Source organism: Orcinus orca, chromosome 5 (genome assembly GCF_937001465.1).
Source record: "Orcinus orca chromosome 5, mOrcOrc1.1, whole genome shotgun sequence".
NCBI classification, from domain to species: domain Eukaryota; kingdom Metazoa; phylum Chordata; class Mammalia; order Artiodactyla; family Delphinidae; genus Orcinus; species Orcinus orca.
In genome coordinates, this window is record NC_064563.1 from 115,537,627 (window position 1) to 115,556,287 (window position 18,661).

General features: G+C 34.6%; 1 pseudogene; it reads left to right on the top strand.

The window, feature by feature from the left end:
* The first annotated feature begins 1,484 nt into the window (after positions 1–1,484).
* LOC101272294 (transcription elongation factor A protein 1-like) lies at positions 1,485–3,218 on the top strand (annotated as a pseudogene).
* Positions 3,219–18,661: the final 15,443 nt, after the last annotated feature.

Genomic DNA, 18,661 nt, shown 5'->3' on the forward strand with positions numbered 1-18,661 from the left:
GTCATTTTTCAGGGTACCATGAATTAGAGTCAGTCAAAAACAGTATCTCAAAAACAAACAAAGAAACAAACAAAACAAAAAACCTCTCAGAAATTTCAGCTATTTCTTGTTTCTGTGCAAAGTTACTCCAGTAGCTGTTTCAAAGTTCCTCTGGAATAATCCTGGAGTAATATTCATGGTATGCTACTGTGGCTGAGATGTAGAATCCTTCCTCGAAGTAACTGTGGACTGTCTATAAATTGTCATATGTCTGGAAACTGAGCAATAGTCTATAAAGAGATTTCTGCTCGGCTAACCTAGAACTTTTTTGCCTAAATATGACAAATTACATATGAGTAATCTGCCATCTGAGTATCAGTGAGATGCACCAAGTATCCCTGCTTTTCTCTAACTAAACTTTTTTATTTTGAGATAAACATAGGTTCACATGTAGTTGTAATAAATAATACACAGAACTTTTGTGTCTACATTTTACCTAAATTGTAACTACAAAGCTCCTTCATATTGTCCTCTTATAGCCTCACCCACTTCTCTCCTCATTCACCTTCTTCTTAATTTTGTCATTTCAAGGGTGTTTTATAAATGATCCCATATGGGATGTAACTTGTATTAATACCTGTGGGAATTAGCTTTTTTATTCTGTATAAGACTCTGGAGATTCCTTTAGGTTGGTGGTTGTGTCAATAATCATTTCCTTTTATACTGTTGAGTAGAATGCCATGGTACGGATGCCCCATAGTTTTTTAAACTTTTATCAGTTGAAGGATATTGGTTTGTTTCCAATTTTTGACTATTATGAATAAAGCTTTTATAAACATTAGTGCACAAGTTTCTGTGTGAACGTGTCTTTCTTGATTCCTGTACCTATGTAAAAAGTCTTGGAATCAGGAAAACTTATTTCTCTCACTTAATTCTTCTTTCTGAAAGTTGTTTTAGCTATTTTAGTTCCTTTGATTTTCCATATATATTTTAGAAAGAAATATTGTAGATATTTTTTAAATGCCATAGAGCACTTACCTCACAATGCAGCAGCTTCTTTTTTCCTTAAGCTTTCCCCTGGTTCCTGTACTTTCTGACTAGATTACAGTCCGCAAAAGTTGATTCTGAGAATTTTGGCTAGCGTTTTAGTTGTGTCTGTGGAGGGACAGAGCCCTAGAGTTGCAGACTCCACCATTTTTAGCGACGTCAATCCAGTCAGTGCTCACTTTTATATTCTAACTTCAGCTAGCATAGTGAGTGTTTTGATCTGCACAGTCATTATTTCCTTTGTTTTTACTCTATTATCATATGAACACTTTTTCTTTTTTTTTTTAATTATACTTCATATATTCACTGTTACTACCCACTACGGGAAGTAAAATAGAAGATGATTACAATGGAAAATCTTATTCTTGCCTCAGAAGGCAGGAAAGAATGGTAATAGGCATCATATAAACAGAATCTATAGTTTAAAATAAGATAAAGTGAAACTAAAATGCTCTTGGTGGAGTGAGGAAGCGCCTCCGTCAGGCCTGCTGAGGGCCCTCGCCGACGCCTGGACTCACCCGCTGCCCCGCCAGCTCCGCTCGCTTCCCGTCCCCCGTGGCCCGGCGTGGGGCAGGGCTGCCGGAGCCATGGAGGACGAGGTGGTCCGCATTGCCAAGAAGATGGACAATATGGTGCAGAATAAGAACGCGGCTGGAGCACTGGATTTACTGAGGGAGCTTAAGAATATTCCCATGACCTTGGAATTATTACAGTCCACAAGAATCGGAATGTCGGTGAATGCTATTTGCAAGCAGAGCACAGATGAAGAAGTTACGTCTTTAGCAAAGTCCCTCATCAAATCCTGGAAAAAGTTATTAGATGGACCATCAACAGATAAAGACTCTGAAGAAAAGAAAAAAGATACTGCAGTTACATCACAGAATAGCCCTGAAGCAAGAGAAGAATGTAGCTCCAGTAGCAATGTAAGCAGCAGAAAGGATGAGACAAATACCCAAGACACTTACGTTTCATCTTTTCCTCGGGCACCAAGCGCTTCTGATTCTGTGCGGTTAAAGTGTAGGGAGATGATCGCTGCGGCTCTCCGAACGGGAGATGACTACATCGCTATTGCAGCTGATGAGGAAGAATTAGGATCTCAAATCGAGGAAGCTATCTATCAAGAAATAAGGAATACGGACATGAAATACAAAAATAGAGTATGAAGTAGGATATCAAATCTTAAGGATGCTAAGAATCCAAATTGAAGGAAAAATGTGCTGTGTGGGAATATTCCTCCTGACTTATTTGCTAGAATGACTGCAGAGGAGATGTCCAGCCATGAGCTCAAAGAGGTGCAGAAAACTTTGACCAAAGAATCCATCAGAGAGCATCAGATGGTCAAGACAGGTGGAACCCAGACAGACTTGTTCACAAGTGGCAAATGCAAGAAGTACTGCACTTAAACACACAGGTCCGAACGCGGAGTGCTGATGAACCGATGACAACGTTTGTTGTCTGCAACTAGTGTGGAAACCGGTGGAAGTTCTGATGAGTTGGAAGAATTGGCAAAACACCTGGACTATTAAGAAAATGGATTTTGTAATTAGCTTTAAGACTAGGCCAACCAACTAGTTTTACTGCAAATCAGATTTTTAAAGTAACATATATCCCTTGGGTTAGTCTCTGTTTTTCACATAGGATCCCTTCCTTAAATGCCTTCTGTAGTTTCAGAGCAGTAAGGAGACCACATGATAATTGTTTGGTATCTGTTTCAAAACTTTTTTTTTTCCATTTTTATAAGTAAGTTGATATTAAACTTTTGGCAGTTTACTTTTAACTTTTTTTTTCCTTCTTAAAGGAAAATGTACCTTAACTTTTTTACAATCTGAAACATACACAGTAAAAATGTTATTCTTCTCAGTTAATACACAAATGGAAATTACATTTTTTTTCCTATATTGGCATGTACCTGCAAATATTAAAAGAGAAGAAAAGGTAATGTAATTATAAGTTTATCAAACATGGTTTATATTCATATAATACTTGACCAGCTTATCTAAATTGTGCATAATATTTTAACTAGCATATGAAATTGATTTTAATTATTATGTTCAAAGTCTGGGATAATTAGTTATTATTTTGCATTTGTAACTAACTGTGATCCTCATTTCTTGTAATTTCTTGTACATGTTTATTCCTTGTTCGTAATAGATTTTACTTTTGGAAACATGACTTGACTTTGTTGAAATCAATTTGGTTTGTTGTTTATTTACCTGTTTGACTTTGTAGTGTATTTTACTTTTGCAGAACACTGTTGTAGTTTAGTAGGTTTTTCCTAAATCCTAGCTCAGGAAAAGAATGAAAACTTTTGACCGTTTTTTCGTTTTGTAGGAAGACATGCTGGGAAGAAAATGTTAGCATTTTAGGATAGTGTTGTTCTTATAAACAGTTCATGACTTAACTTTGATTTGGAAATCTGTGCTGACCAAGGACTTTAAGGTTTATATAAATCATTAATGCTGTGGCCTTTCCGTATGGAGACTAATGGAGCACATTTCTGTCCTGACTCTCTTTCTGTCACACAAGAATGAGACTAATACGTGGGCTGTAACACAGCTCATTTGCAGGAAGGACCTTACAGTTAAGTGTGTGCCATCTGTTTTGTTAGGAATAAGAAAAAATGGTTTTCACACTTGGTCTAGCACATCTTAAGGCCACTGTTACAAAGTCCACGTTTCATTGTGCTCCGTCTGCACTCTCAAACCTCTATAGAGAGATCTGAGTATCTGCTTTGCACTCCCCTTCGCTCCCTCTTCTCCACTGCTTACTGCAGGTCAGTTTGATGTAATAGAAAAAGAACATCTAAAAGTCCATGTTCAGACCCCACATAGAGGAATTGGCCCATCCCACCTCTACTTTGTCAGGTCACAGAGTAACCTTTTATCATTTGAAAAATAACATGCATTTTTGAAAGAATGAATTTAATAAGAATAAAATTAAAATAGTCCCACTTTTAAATTAAGTGATCCATTTTTAAATTTGTTAATTCAATAAAGTTTCTTGTTATGAATCATGTAAATAAAATAAAATAAAATGCTCTTGGTGACTTCCTAAGCAAACATAATTCAAAGATTGCATTTTATGGTTCATTTAGCATATGTAGATTCAGGCATTCCCTGAGCTTCATCCTGGAACATTCTGTCAACTGACATGAAATTTCCCTGAAGTAATTTCACCTTAGAAAATGTATTAAAAATTAGTACCTACTTTTCTGCAGAGTATTATGTTTCTGTGTGCAGAAATTATATGAACTACAAAACCTATTTCACTGGCAATGTGATACCATTGATAAAGTGTGGAAATAAAAGAAATTTGATATGAAAGCAAGCTTGTTTAATATTTATTTATTTATTTGCTCCTCTGAAAATCCTTTTTATTAATTGCTTTTGTAATGTTAGTTTTTATGTGAATGCTAAAGATTTGTGATTTCAGAGAATATATGAATATATTTTATTTTAAAATTCAATTACTTTTTGTAAAATACAAAATTATACAGTAACTTTCCTAATTAGAAGTCAAAATCAACATCTCTTTTACTATTGTTGTTTTATTTTTCTAGGAAAGGAGTGTGTTATGGGGCATGTATATTTTCAGTAGGTTAAGTTTTTCTTGATATTGGAACACTAAGCTACAGTTACAGTGCCATTGTCTCAGTAACTTCAATTAAATGCATATCTTCTGACTACTTCAATATATTTGAGAATAGAATAACTTTAGCAAATTTCACACAAAAGTTTGTTCTTAAAATATGATACAGTTCTTCCACTTTATGACATTTTTGATTATGATTAGTCTCATGATATTTTTCTTTCTGAATAAAGGAAAATAAAGTGGATAAAATCTTGTTAATTTTCCTCTTAGTGGTTTAAAAAAAATTATTACCTCATAAACTTGGTTATCAAGATTTAAAGACATGCTCATTCAACATATTAAAATTTTCTCTATAAGTGTTATATTTTTTCTTTTCATATTAGTTAGTTAACCAACAAATCTTTGAGTATAACTAAGTAGTAGCCATGATCCTTTTCCTTTCTCTCTCCTTGTGTGTCTTGTTCCTCTTTCTCCTTCTCTTTCCCTCTCTCTCTCTCTCCTTATTTAACACTTCTGTCTTGCATTTGATTTTATAGTTTTCAAAGTCAGATTTTTGAGAACTTTTCCTTTCAAAACATCTTTAATTCTATAAAATTGATAGCCACTTGTGATATGTCTATACTCTGTTTAGTAATAATTATGTTTTGCTAGGATTATTTTTACATGAATTTTGTTTTTTTGTTTTGTTTTGTTTTGTTTGATGTGGACCATTTTTTTTTAAAAGTCTTTATTGAATTTGTTACAATATCGTTTCTGTTTTATGTTTTGGTTTTTTGGCCATGAGGCATGTGGGTTCTTAGCTCCCCAGCCAGGGATTGAACCCGCACCCCTGCATTGGAAGGTGAAGTCTTAACCACTGGACCACCAGGGAAGTCCCTGCTTTTTGGTTTTTAAAGTCTGCAAATGATTACAAGTTGTGAGACTGTGCTGTGTTGATATTTGTTTACTTCAATAATATAAATGAATTTGTCCTGACACTCCATTTAGGGCTCTTGTCACATAAGAAACTTGTTTAAAAGATGACTGAACCATTTGCAATTTGAGGAGAATAAAAAGTAAGGAAAGGATAAAAGGGAAGCAGTTATTATCACAGATCGAATATAAAAACTCAATTTTAATAGGGACAGGAGAAAAAATAACCTGTAGACCATTGGGAAAGTATAAGTTTTGGTTTCTGTATCACAGTGAGTTGATTAGCTGTTGGCTAGCGAAAACTGAAGTGGAAAACACTGTTTTTCTGTACTATTACACATAGAACACTTTGGACACCTGACATGTGGGTTGTTTTTCTCTACACCAACCAATTCAGCAACTCTCTGGACACCAAATGGGTGGCCTACAATTCAATTCAGTGCTGACACTCTATACCTGGAGTTAGTACAGAGGTCACAGATTAAGGACTCAGGTGCACAAGACTTCCTCCTCCCACTTTCAGATGCCAGTTGAAAAGCCAGGTTGTCACCTGTGCTTCTGACTAACTGGCTATAAATCTGAGGTTTGTATGAACTCCTCTGGCTCAATAATTTGCTAGAATGTCTCATAGAATTCAGGAAAAGATTTTATTTACTAGATTACTGGTTTATTATAAAAGGCTGTAACTCTGGAACAGCCAAATGGAAAAGGTGTGTAGGGCAAGGTATGTGGGAAGTAGGGGTGGAGATTTATGCACTCTCCAGGTGTGTCACATTCCCAGTACCTCCACTTGTTCAGAAACCTGGAAGCTCTAAGTTCTATGCTTTAGTGATTTTATGGAGGCTTCATTATGTAGGCATGATTGATTAAGTCACTGGCCATCGATGATTGACTCAACCTATAACTCCTCTTTTCTCCCCAGAGGTGGGGAGTAGGGCTGAAATTTCCAACGCTCTAATCACATGGTTGGTTCTCCTCGCAACCAGCCTACACTCTGCGGTTGTCTAGGAGCTTTTCAAAAGTCACCTAATTAACTTAAACTCAGGTGTGCTTGAAGGGGCTTGCTATGAATAATGAAAGACTCTCATCTTTAGTGCTCTCAGCTCTCATTGCTAAGGAAATTCGTAGGGTTTTAGGAGATCTGTGCCAGGAATGGGGATGAAGACCAAATATATATTTCTTATTATAAATCACAGTATCACAAGCCCCTTCTTGTCAGTCTACCATTAGCAAGCTGACTAGAGACACCAAAAAAAAAAAAAAAAAAAAAAGAAAAGAAAAAAAAGGAATTCCAGTCATTATGAATTCTTCCAAGCCCTTGAACGTTTAGATGTGCAACAGTCTGTGTTTTTTAATATTGCCAGTTTCCTTCCATTAACATTTCCATCTTAATTTGGAATGTTTTGCACCATCTCCACGTAAGACTAACTTCCAGATGAAGCTTGATACTTATTTTGCAGCAAACGTCCACTATTTCCTCCACCCCACCATGGGTGAAGTATACTTCCATACCCCATTGTGTGGAAAACTCATGGTTTTTTAGAAGGACTTAGTAGCATTAATCAATAATTCTTTCTGATACCTAAGGTTTACTTCCTTTCATGAAGAGGAAAGGAATAAAAAGGTTTAAATCAGAGTCATGATTTGGAGTCATGTACTGTCTTACTTAGGAGTTTCTAAAAGAAAAGCCTAAGACAGGAATTCTGGTGCATGTAATTTATTAATGGAGAGCTTTCAAGAGAAAATGATTGGGAAAACAGGATTGGGCAAGGAAAAGAGATAGGCAGGAACATGGTTCCTGCTGGAGTCTAGTTTCACCCACCACCCAGAGATATTGTAAGGCAGCTCCTTGTTTTGCACAATAAAATATTTTGGAAAAAATATTTAAACCAGTGCTTTAATTCTGTTTTAAGCAGTAGGCAAAATGATGTATCCTGAGAATATATCTAAAAATACTTAAACATATAATATAACATTCTATTACAGAACACTTTAGATCATGAGAGAATAAGAAAAGTTCTTGGGATCAAAAAATTAAAATGGTCTAAAAAATAAGAGTGGTGAGCTAACACTAAAGGTATTTCTGTCCTGGAGACTTTTGCTAATATCAGGAAACAAGAGGTTGGATTTTAAGAGCCAAAAACAGCAGGTGATACTGCCATGGAGGAAGTTGAAAATGATACACTGTCTAATATGGAGGTCTTTGAAGGTCAAATCCTCAGTGAAGGAATGGAATTAAAAATAGAAATCATCAAAAGAACATGACCAAGAAACTTGTCTGTCTTTGTATGGGCTGTAAGCAGAAAACAAAATCTCCCCTGAAAATTTATAATTGAGGCTTATCCCTGTACTGTTTTGGGATTTAAATTTACATTATTTTCAGACTCTAGTGTGTTACAAAATGAGAATATAGCAAAAGTTTTCCTTGATTAGGAGTGCCCTAGAATATCTAACAGATATTTTACAACTCACTTCTCAAAGTACTCAAAGGATTCTCACAGATGCCCCTTTAACATGGAGATCTTACCAAGATTCACCAGTCAAGATAACTGAACTACATGTTGCCTGAGGGAGCACAAGTTCAAGCCTTGAGCCCAGGCCAATCTCCTGACTATAGGGAAATTGACAAGCTCATTCTAAAATTCACATGGAAATGTAAGGAACCTGGAAGAGCCAAAACAATCATAATAAAGAAGAACAAAATTGGAGGACTCATTTCCTAATTTCAAATGTTAACTATACTTCCAGCTTCAAAACTTACTATAAAACTATAACAATCAATATTGTGTGGTACTGCAATATGAATTGACATATAGACAATAGAAATGAGAATCCAGAAGTTAAAAAAAAATTCCCATAGGCCACCTTTTTTTGTCACATACACTTATTACAGGTTTTGTAGCTTCTGCTTCTCAGTGTGATGGAATAACCACTTACCAGATGGTACTCCCTGAAAAATAAAATATAAAACCTGGATACAAAAAGCAACTACCTGAAAAATCTTAAAAGTGAAGAGAAGCAGTCCAACCCTGGCAGGGACCATGAGCTTGTATGAAGGAGCTTGTATGAAGTAGATAAGCGGCAATTCAAGTGCATTCCTTTCTCTGCTGGGTAATTTATGCAGCTGCAGTGGGAATACTTGGGGAAAAGCCCACCTTCTGGCCTGGGAACCTGAAAATTGAAATAAATTGGAAATAACACCATCTCTCTATCAGGATGTTTGTACTTGCACCCACCATCATGCAAGGAAGCCCAAGCCACGAGAGGCTGTGAGTTGGTGATTCCACCAATCACTGACAGCCAGCATCAGCCACCAGAAATGTGAATAAAGAAAACTTCAGGTGATTCCAGCTCCCAAGCTTCAAGCCACCCAGTTGACACCAAGTGGAGCAGGAATGAGCTGTTCCCATTGAAAACTGCTCAATTTGAAGATTTGTGCTCAAAGTCAATGTTATTTTAAGCTATTAAGTTTGGGGGTGATTTTATACACAACAAGAGATAGTCAGAATGTTAGACAAAATAGACTTTGGGGGAAAATATACTCTGGGGCTTCATAATTCAAACTATGTAATTTCACCAGAAAATTATATAGTATTATAACCTCATATGAATCATATAACATATATTCAAAACACATGAAAACACTAATGGAATTAAAATATGTTATGTTCAAATGCATGATTACAGTAAGAGATTTTTAACACATCTTTGTTAGTTGACTGATCAACTAAATTTAAAAAAAACTGTTAGGGATATAAAAGACAATCTACAAAATTAGAAAAATTAGTAATAATGTAGAAAATTTTACCTAAAAATTTCGTGGATATATGTAAACTTGTATCTAACAAATATAAGATGCATCTCGTCCTCAAGCATACATGAAATACCAAAAATGACCATATACAAAGCTATTAAGTTATTCTTAGCAAGCATAAATGAATTATATATACAAACCAGAAGCTCCACCTTTAATGTAATAATTTATAAATCACAAGATAAGTTTTAACAAATCCATTTTTTGTAAAAATTTAAAGGCAGAAGAGTCATAATTAAAATACTTATAGGTAAAAATGAAATCATGAAGCAAATCAGAACACATTTAGAACTGAACAATAATGAAAATGCTATATAGTTCATTTGTGAGTTACAGGTCAATAGGTACTTACAGAGAAATGTAAAACCTCAACTACCAATTAGGAAAAGACATTTCTAATACAAGAATCTTTTTCTAAAAAAAACCCTGCATAACAAGTTTCAACTATCTAGAGAAAAGAAATTAATAAAAACAAGGACAAAGATTAATGAAACAGAAAAAGTATTTCAAGTAAGTCAGCAATGTTCAAAGTTAAATCTTTGATAAATACTAAAAGGAAGCAAATTCTGAATGGATTCATCAATAATAAAGTACAGAAGGGAAAATACTAATATACTGAAAATAAAAAGTGAATATAACTGGAGGTATAACAGAGACTTTAATAAAAAGGAAAATAATGAGAACCTTTTTGCCAATAATTTGAAAAATCACATAAAATGGAATTTTGTAGGAAAACATAACCAAGAAACATAAATACATCCTTAATTTTTAAAATATTTGAGTCAGCAAATTTTAATATCTACTCCTGCTTGTACAGATAATACCAAATCCAGATAATTTTATACACATTCTGCCAAAGAAATAGGAACTATGAAATTAATTAATATAATGACAATCAAAATGGTGTAGAGATCTGTGAAAATTTTAACACAAAATGCGTTGGAAAAGACAGTCTCTTGCATACAATCTCTCAGCCCCCACTTAGTCACCTATGAATGGACCTTGGGCCTGGAACACTTCCTTAGCAAGAGATAAAGAGCCCACACAGCCTGTGCTGGGTTTATCACATTGTGTGGGAATATCTTTCCCTGATTCAAGGTCAGTGTAAGCTCTTTTGTCTCTGCTTGGAGCATGTGTGTCATATGGCACCTGGCCAACCCTAATGTTATATCTGTCCTCCACAGGGAGTGGACTGGGTTCCATTGCCCAATAATAGGGCTGCCCATAAGCAAATCGCCCTGCGGCACTTGCTGGGAGAGACTAGCCGGCCATAGGGGAACCCACAAACGTTACTGAAGCTTATCTTGCTCTGTCTCCCTGATTTAAGCAAAGCGTTGTTCCATGCAGTGCTTGACTGTATTGTTTTGCTTGGTGACTCCAATACCCAGGTGCAGTGGGCAGACATATTTAGAGTCCTTCCCTGGGATTGCCAACTGGGGCATCCTACTCTACTTGACAAAATAGAACTCTATATATAAAATATAAGAATATTTTTAACATTGTGGCTGTTGTTATTCCCCTTACCTGGTCTGACTTTCAAAAATTTCACAACTGGATGTGTTTTAACTCTTAAGTAGTTCTTTAAAAAGTATAGGCTTCCTTGACCACTTGTAAACAAAGTACATTCAGACTATACAATGTCACAAGCTAAATCTTTTCATTTATAGATGATGTTATAATACCCTGGATTTCAGCTTCACTTTTTATGGTGTTCACATTATATCCTCTGTAGTAGGTAAATATATTTTAAAAGTAAAGCTTTCTGCCGTTTTCACACAAGTACAAGTTATAGAGGAACTAATATTCCTTTCACACTGAAGGAGAATCAGACCTAGCATCTCTAGGAAATGTAAAACTGGTTGCCAGAGGGAAGAGATCTAAATCTTTTCAATGTAGTGATTGTATATTGTTGGCCTGGCACTTTTCCCAAACTGAAAAAGAAAGACTGGTGTAGGTATTTATATTTTTAATTAAAAATGCAACTTTAGACTTTCATGAATTCAACCTGGCCACTCAGTATTAAAACCCTGCTTTAATTTTGTTTTGTTTTATTCCAGAACTACATGAGAGGTTGCTTTTTGTCTGTTTGTTTGGGGTTTTTTTGGAAATAATAGAAGTTAATATATCACTCTTCTAACATTTTCATGGACATGAAGGAAACTACACCCTATGATACTTTCCTATTTGGTAGTATATATAAAAAAAGATTCATATATATCAAACTGAATTACCATCAGGGGACTTAAATCAACTAGGAAAACAATAAAGAAAATTACCAACAAATATTTGGGAAGAAAAGTTTACTAATACATTTCTATATATCACTTGACTGTAAATGAAATGATGGCTATTTTCATCACTGCTGATGTAGTATCCTTTTTGTTATTAGATTGTATCACAGAATATTGTAATTACTCTCCCTTTTCTCCTGTCCCTTTACAAATGAAATCATTGTATTAGGAAAGAATTGGCTTGATATAACTCTATCTAGTATAAATTTTCTTTTCATGCATACAAGGACATATGCACAGAATTCTGTGTTGTTCCTTTCCTGAATCCTATTGTGCATTCAAGCTCATAAAAATCATAAAATCCCTTGAAATCAAATAGAGGGAATTCCTTTTTGACTCAAAGGAAGAAATCGTTATTTCTATACTAAACACAACAGATCAGGTGATGAGTGTATCAAGCTTTTGAGACCTGCTAAACACGTTGTGTTGGAGATAACTTAAGATCATTCATGGGGACTACTCATCCCTAGGCAATGTCAGTGACTTTAGTTGCAAGTTTGCAGATAGCTTGGTGGGATCTACTATATAATAATTCTGTGTATGTGATACAATTTTTATTTCATGCTTAAACCCCAATAAGAAATGATTTGGATTTCTCATGACCTGTTTTAGTGTAACTTCCTATGAGAGAAAATGAAACTACATCAAAAGCGTATATTTACATTTGTACTTGCATGTTGCTATATAAAATTACATTTATAACTACAAAACCCCAATACATAATATCAAGATATGTTTTGAAGAAATGAGAATTTTCAGTAGAAAATACCGGAAAGGTTTACAAGTCAATTGAAAGGAACTATGTAAGTTGTTCAAGACCTTTTTCAAGTATTTGAGTTAATTAAATAATTTTCAGTTTTCAAGCTCAATTTTCAATATTTGGTTTATTTACCTGTTATTTTCACTCACATTCTATGCCAAGACTACATCATTTTTAAGTACTCATCAGGTAAAAAGTTCTGAGTTAATTTCTTCACAGTTCTTAAATATGAGTATATGAATCTTTGGCATGATGTTATTATGTGTATATGCAAATATATATCACACAGGATTCTGGTCATCCAATGTGAAAAATGAATTGCCTTTGAATAAAAAAATAAATCAGAAATTTCTCAGATTTGAAAATATTTTCATGAAGAAAGAGAAAAATTATGCTTATTATTTTCCAATTATGGAACAACTTATTCAAAAGAAGGATGGCGAAAATTACACAGTTTATTAGTAAATATTATTCAATATAAAAATAACTCTTTTCAACCTGCATTTATTACAGACTTGGCTTTTGTTCAAGTTTATACTTTGAGGTTCCACATCTACTCCAAACTCTCAGCAGTGATGGATACCACATAATAGTGTGATTAAAAAAAAATCAAAAATTAAAAATATGAGATTAATTTGTCCACATAGAAGATGCAGATCATCTGGAACTCCCTTACATTGTTTGTAGAATTGTAAACTAGTGCAACCACTGAACAACTTAAATTTTTAAAGCTTTTATTTAAAGTATAAGTTTGCTTAAAAATCTTTTGCTATAACTCAGATCACCTCCTGGAAGTCAGAGGCTAGAGAGGAAGTGGGGTATTCTAAAAACAAAGAACAATCAGAAAAACAGCAACAAATGGTTGTCATCTGCTACCTGAGATGAGAATTATGAAAAACGCCAGATACAAAATGTCATAATTAGAGTAAGGTGATAAGGAAGTGAAAGAAGCAACTGGGTGACTGTAGCTGCATAAACAATATTCTAAATATTGTCATGATGCAGCCATTGAAAGCCTGAATCTGAACTATAGGAGGATGTCTGATGGAGCAAGTTCAAAGACTTTAGACAGGAGGAGCGATATTAAAGAACATACAGAAATAAAACAAATCAGGCTGGGAAGTATAGTGCTTTGTTCTGTTTTTCTATTTTCCTTTTACCTATTTACCTCCAGGCATATTTCACCAAAACAAACCAGACTATAGCTGTGTCTATCATATACATGACATGTACTGTGGTCAGACACTATTATAGGTACTTTGTGAATATTAACTCATTAATCCTTTAATAAACCCCATGTGGTAGTTGTTATAAATACTGATATGAGTGAGACTTGAATTTCTCATCTCTTGGAACTACCCATTCACTTAAAATTATTTTTTGCTGATTTATGTAAAAATAACTCAATAATATTACAAATAAAAGACAATATGTATAAATTATAATACAGTTTTGCCTTTGGTTCTTAGAATACAACATGAGAAATATGTAGTTAGTCATATTAACTTAAACTCAGGTGTGGTTGAAGGGGCTGTTTACTGAATTGGCGGATAGGCAAATTTTCCAAGTAATATCTGCATGTGTTGGCAGGTAAAAAGATTTTTGTTTGGAGTGAAAAAAGAAGTAAGATTTTTTAAATGTTTTTAGGTGTTAAAGTTTTTATCTACTTGAAAATTTTTGTGTCTGTGTGTGTGTGTATGTGTGTGTGTGTGTACCAAAGTCTGAGAAGAAAGATAGTGGAAACAAGAACAGTGAAGAACATGATATTTCTGCTGGTTTTGATATGAGGCATTTTTTTTGAGCTACATTATAGAGATTTGAGGTTTGGCAGCTGGTTTACTGAGTGAACTTGTGAATCTAAGATGAGTACATTGGAAACTAAAGGCACATACATTGTAGATTTCAGTGCTGATGAAAGAGTTGGGAATAGGACTTTCCCTTTACATTTTCCTGCTCTGGCACACTGTGGGCCAGGGTAGTGCCCTGGAAAATCTATGGCTCCTAGGAGGTAAAGGTGAGTAATTATGGCTGTCAGAGGACTGACATTTCTTTTTTCCCCCCAAGGGCACTAGAAGCTGTAAAAAAAACACAGACTACTCAGGTGGGAAGCAAATCTTCAATGAGAAGATTAAGACTAAATAACATGACATCCCCCAGTTACATGAAAAAATAATTGGGGAAATGTAGAAATAAAGTTGCTAAGGGTTCAAGGTGTGGTATGAGCAATGTGAAACAGAATTTGTTCACAAAATTAATGTTGCCTCTTACCTAGTAAGTATAAAAAGTTTCTGTGAACATTTGTGTATATTGTTCTAAGAATTTACACTTGCAATAATAACTAATACTTAGAGTATCTTACATATTAGTTATAATGCATGCTCCATTACATTATTACTATTATATGAAGTTTTACATTTGAATTTGAATTAGCAAGAAGAAAATAATGTAATAATATTAAGAAATCCAAAGCCAGCCTGCTGGATATCTGAAAGCCCTTCCTTCTGACCACTGAATGATTTTCTGTTGTTTCTTGCATAGATTGAAAAAAAATATGTTATATCTTCTCCAATTTTCAGGAGAAGGAACTCAATGCACTATAGCTGATACTTAAATTGTATTTTCCACTTTGCACTCACTTTCATAAGAGTTTGCACATTGAGACCTAGTAGTTCCAGTAAAATGGAAGGTTTTCTCTTTTTTTGGGGGGGAGGGGATAGAATTCAGTATAGTTTGTTTTATCAACCTTATTTTGAACTTATCAATGCATCACGTAATGCAGTTGACCATAACTTAGCAATCAAATTTTTCCCCCTGCCTTAAATCATTATAGACCTTGGAAAGGAAAGCAATCAACATGCACATTTAGGCAGACTATATTAAAAATCACTGTTACTTTCCTATTCTTTTCATAATGGTAATAAAAATGCAAGTCAATGAATAGGGATGAGGCAGAGAATTTGGAGTATTTAGCAATTTCAACAGATTTATACATTTTTATTCCCTTAGTTTATGAGCAATGTGTTCTTGATGCATATTTTCTTTAGGCCTTCAAACATCTCTCTCTCTCTCTCTCTCTCTCTCTCTATATATATATATATATATATTACATATAATGTATATGTGTATGTATACATGTATCAATATATATCTATACATATACATAAAACTCACTTCAATATTTGTTTCTTTGTTTTTTAGTAAGTTTGTATTTTCTTGTTTCTTTTTAGTAAAATACAATGTAAAATAGAATGAGTTTAACTGCTATTTTTCTCACAAATAAAACAGCAAGGAAAGAAGACCCTTCAGGGATATTGGCAGACCATGGCATATTTTAAAATTCTCTTCCTTCATTCATTCATCAAATGTTTATCAAGTTCTTCTGAACTTAAAGAACTATGTTAAGCACATAGAGGTTACAAAAAGAATGAATCATTATTCCAAACCTCAATGACTTCAGTTTAGCAGGCAGAGTTAGACACAAAATGTGGTATACAAAATGCTAGGAAGATACATAGGGAAGAGTAATTTATTATGCTATGGACAAGGCAGAGGAGTTTACTGGAGAGCGACACTGAGATGGAATATGAGGCATGAATAGGAGGTAACCAGGCAGAGGTGAATGGACAGGGGTGTTCCTGGCATGTAGAACTGAAGGTGAATGACACAGAAGTCTGAAGGTGAGCCATATGTTTGGGAGATACCAGTGTGGCATAGGAAGTCGGCATAGGAATGTTTGCTCAGAGATTGTCAAAAAATCTTGCATGCTGGGCTATATATATCCCTGTGAATTTTAACCTCCAAAACAAATTTACTCATGTTGGCCTCTCTTATCTTCATTGGATTTTCTTCTCTTAAACCTTTTAACTTTCAAGACCCCTCAAAGTTTATATACTACTGGAAAATTGATCCTCTCAAATAGATAAAATAATTTCCTCCATTAAATCAACTCTGTCATACCTAATTTATGTTTTATTACTCTCATAACGTAGGCCCTTGTTTTTATAATCTATGTAATATATAATCTCATTACCCTAACCTGCTATATAGATTGAGGAAAAATAGCCAGTGCATTGAACATAATAGCCACCCAATAAATATCTGTAAAGTGAAGTGATTCCCACTAATTCCAATGTCACAGTCACTCAAGTGATTTTGCAAAGGAGGGCAAGTTGAAATGCCTAAACTGTGATGCTCATGCTCAGTCTCTGCCCCCAGGGTCACTGGCTGCATTTCTTAAAGCTCTCTTCTTTAAGCCGAGCTTTGCTTCTTTCAGCTGTCATTTTCCCCATGAGTTCTTCATTCCTGTTTGCTTCATAGTGCAGCTATGTTCAGCTGGGACACAGAGGTACATTTATTATGGTGCTAATGAAGCTTAATTCCACTTATGCTGGCCCCTTTCTAGGACCAGAGAGGAGTTCCAGCAATGCACTCTCATGGTCATTTATTTTTGTAAAATTTCACAAAAGTAAAATGATAATTACAATCAGTTAAGACTGCTTCTTCATAATCTGATTTACCCTCTGTCACACGTTCACTAATTCCATGTGGTCTTGGAGAGGCTACTGCTGGAGTTGAGGACTTATTTCATTTGAATTCTGTTTCATATATGTAGGTGGTTCAGTCTCTCCTCTTTTAAGTTATTTTACTGCTAAACATCAAGAATAAGAACCACTTCCAGACATATTCCTAGCAACCACAGCTCCAACTCCCTCGCTGTCATGAAGAAAAGGTGCAGGGTAGGAGATCAAACAGAGCAATGAACATGACCATCAGGGCCCATACTCAAAGTATGTGGTTAGTGAGTACTGTCAGCCATGGAAAGGGTATTTAAGACCAATCATTTTGCAAGAAAACTTGAAAAGCATTGAAATCTTAACATATGTGTAAAACCAAATCTAATAAGGTCTCTAATTTAACATCAACACCAAAAATTTACATATTACTAGAAGACTTTTGAGACTTTTAATTCCTCTTCTATTATAATAATGAAGGATATCCTTTTCAAACAACAACCCTTCACCAGCATCTCCACAGATGTGATACATCCCTCTATTAATCACAAAATGCCTATAAAAATCACATTTAAGGACATGTGATTGTTATGTATTCTACATTAAGCCTCAGCTATATTAGAGAAAGTTAAAATAAATGAAGTGTGCCCAGGAATAGAAAACTGAAAAAAATATGTTGTATTTCATCTATCTTTCAGAAAACTTGAAGAACCCTGTATACTAGCCTAAAATCATTTCTCTCTAACCTCTTCAACTACAACCCACACAAAGCCCTAATAAAGTTACTATATTAAACTAGCACCCTTAATTAAAACATTCATTTATTTATTATTTTGTTTTTGAAATGCAAAAATCTCTACATACTTAATGTATACAACTCAATGAATTTGGATAAATATACACCTGTAAAAACAACACCACCATTAAGGTCTTAGGCATATCCATCACCTCTCAAATTTTCCTCCAACCCTCTTTATTATCATTTTGTGGTAGGAACAACTAATGTAATGTCTACCATCTTAGAAAATATTAAGTACATAATAAAGTATTGTTAGTTATAGACACAATGCTATATAATAGATCCCGAGAATTTATCTTGCATAACTAAAACTTTGTACCCTTTGACCATCATCTCCACATTTTCACCTCTCCCCACCTCTTGACAATCACCACTGCACTCTCTACTCCTATGAGTTTGACTATTTTAGATTCCACATATAAGTAAGATCCTACAGTATTTGTAATTCTCTTTCTGGCTTATTTCACTTAGCATAATGTCATCCAGGTTCATCCATGTTGTCACAAATGGTAAGATTTCCTTCTGTTTTAAGGCTGAACGATATTCCATTGTATGTGTATGCAACATCTTTATTCATTCATCAATCTGTGGGCCTTAAGTTGTTTCCTATCTGGACTAGTGTGAATGATGCTGTGATGAACATGGGAGTTCAGATATCTCTTCAAAACCTTGATTTCAATTTCTCTGGATAAATACTCAGGAGGTGGATTGCTAGATCATATAGTAGTTATACTTTTAATTTCTTGAGGAAACCTCCATACTGCTTTTCATAATGGCTATACTAATTTACACTACTACCAAGGAAAAGGGTTCCCTTTTCTCCACATCCTAGCCAATACTTGTTACCACCCCCTTTCCCCCACTTTTATTTTTAATAGTCAAATAGCCATCCTAACAGGTATGAGGTAATATCTCATTGTGGTTTTGATTTGCTGAGCACCTTTTCATATATCTGTT